The sequence below is a fragment of the Watersipora subatra genome, chromosome 8, assembly GCF_963576615.1.
Source record: "Watersipora subatra chromosome 8, tzWatSuba1.1, whole genome shotgun sequence".
NCBI lineage: Eukaryota > Metazoa > Bryozoa > Gymnolaemata > Cheilostomatida > Watersiporidae > Watersipora > Watersipora subatra.
Window position 1 is genome coordinate 20434186 of NC_088715.1, and position 2680 is coordinate 20436865.

General features: G+C 33.8%; 1 non-coding gene across 1 annotated transcript; it reads right to left on the reverse strand.

Moving 5' to 3' along the window:
* Nucleotides 1-1094: 1094 nt before the first annotated feature.
* Nucleotides 1095-1211, reverse strand: Trnal-caa (transfer RNA leucine (anticodon CAA)). The gene is made up of 2 exons: nucleotides 1174-1211; nucleotides 1095-1140 (listed from the first exon to the last, which is right to left on the reverse strand). It is a non-coding gene; the product is annotated as a tRNA-Leu (tRNA).
* Between the last annotated feature and the right edge of the window lie 1469 nt (nucleotides 1212-2680).

Below are 2680 nucleotides of genomic sequence, written 5' to 3' on the forward strand. Positions count from 1 at the left end.
GAAAAATAATTTATGGAAGCTCATGTCAGATTACACAGTAAAATGCAAATGTCCCTAAAGTCAAGTAAAAAGTAATAAAGTTTCTTTCAAGCAACACAAAATGACTGGCTTTAAATTTTCTTTCTGTATAGATTAAATTAAAGGCACTGAAACACAAGGTTTTTCTCTTCAAGAAGAAGTGAATTTTATTATTCCCCTTTCTACTTGCTGCTTTAGTTCAAAGTTGGATAACAGATACTAGAGTTGTTTATTGGCATGTTCAACAATGCTAATAGAGTGTTCATGTTTAGATAAGTGGCAGCAAATCCGAGTAGCTGCAGTCATGAGAGAGCAACTCTTTAGCGTTTAGTTGTTCACATTTTATATATTGTATTTGTTATATTATATCATATTACATTACTTTATATTAGTGTATATACATTATAAATGTTATATATATCTTATAACTAGCTGGAGTATGACATTTTACCATATACATGTATTACTCTCTAACTAGAAACAATTTGGTTTATTATAGAACGTTTGAAGCTCTGTTCATAACCTAACACTGTTCCTCGTGTATTCTCCTAGCAATATCCTGCTAGTTGAAGTTATCTCTCCTGATATGCGAGTATGTTTGTGAGATTATTGTGATTATGTATATATAGAATCAGTGTTGAAGTTCCAAATGGCTAATTTGTTTTAAAGAAAGCTTCGTAATATGTGATTATTATGCAACGGATAGTCTTTTTAATTACTTTCTGATATTTGCTGACACTGGTGGACTCAAATTGATACTCAGGTGGACTCAATTGTCAGAAAAGAGTAGTACAACAAAATCTTAGGTTTCTGGATAGCCTCAAAGGGTATGATGTTTCAAGAAATGTATTGCCTTAGACCACTCGGCCATCCTGACTAGCTGCTTAGTGAAGTTCTAAATTTTTGTTGTCAAGTAAGTAATGAAAGGCTGTACACCTACTTTCCATTGAGTAGGTTTGTACCATCATCATGATCATTTTGTTGATTGCTTTTTTGAGCAACTCAGCAATGGGCATACGTAGTTGAATAACACCTAATATCTCTTCTCATTTTTCTGTTAAAAAAGTAAAAAAACTTGTCAGGAGTGGGATTTGAACCCACACCCACACATGTGGACCAAAACACTAACACACTATTACAGTGCAAGCAATGATACTTGAGTCTGGCGCCTTAGACCACTCAACCATCCTGACATATTAGTTTAGATGCGTAAGTATTAAATACAACCATAGCAAATGTTCACCAATGTTCAGAACATTGTCGGTGAACATTTTTAAGTTGCATTACCGGTGTTTACAGACTTATTTGATGTTGTTTACCAAGTATTTGCTCAAGCCACCCTTGCTTTTATCAGCTAATGACCGTAATGTACTTACGACTGGCAGCAAGCAATGTCTAGACTTACGATTACTTTTATATACAAAACTTTCAACATGCGTAAAATTTCAGCAAGTATTTGTTTCGAAATGAACTAATTAATTTCCAAAATATGTTTTAAATTTTCATGAAACATTACAGCTTAATAAGTGAAAGTAAGAAAGATGGTAAACACTAAAAATATAATTCAAAAACAATAATTACATTTTGAATTAAGTTATTTAGAACTATATTAAGTGTGAGAGTAAGTTGGACGACATATTTATTTTTCTCAAACCTATTTATTGCCTTGCCTGTTTCTCTGTTCAGGTGGCTCTATTGGAAAGTAATAATATAAACCTCCTTGATAACTTAGTTTTAAATATAATTGAATATTTTTATTTAGTTTTTTAAGTAGCTTTAAAAAGAACACTTTTGTGGTTGCTATATGTAATTACTTAAAATATATTGTGGACTGGAATTGAAAAAAATAACAATGTACTCTAATGGGAACCTTTTTTCTAATATAAAATGGTTTTGAAATATCAACGAGCTGGTACAAAAAAGATATTTTCTTACGTGAACGTTTGTCGGTATTACTTTACTTTAAATGCCATTTTCTTTTTATTTCTCACTAGAACCCTGGAGCCTGAGAGATCATCAGGTGTAATAAGGTTGGTGTGAGCAACCAATTGTGTTGGTGCCAATTGGTGTGAGCAGTAGAGTGTTGGTCTACCACACCGAAACTCATGAAGTCAAATATTGAAAAAAGCAATGTTTTTCCTGACCTCTAAGCACGGTTTCTGATCAATATGGCTCTTATTATAGTAAAGATTGAAAATAATGTATTTTTGCCTAACTTCTTCCTTGCATCTGCATTGATAAAAATTTAGCCATTCAATTGCTACATTGGTATAGTTGCCACTGTCTACCACCACATAATCCCATTGGTTTGACTCCATTAGTGTCAACCAACTGTGCAACCATTGTGCCACCAATTAACGCCAACCGTGCCACCATTCTGCGGCGCCATGGCAAAAGGGAAATTATAGTAAATGAAGATAAATACATATACTCATAAAAACAAAGTTTGGACAGTTGGCCTCCATTGCACGTAGAGCTGGTGGTACAAGTAGACAGGAAAGGGGTGCTACAGTAAGTTTTTTACTTCAAAACTTCAAGTGACTTGCCTGCACATATACCGCATAGAGATTTAACTGTAATCCTTTCATGGGTGCTGTTGCACCGCTCTGCGCCTCCGCAACAAAAGGGAAATTATAAATGTAGATACATGTATATTCTTGTC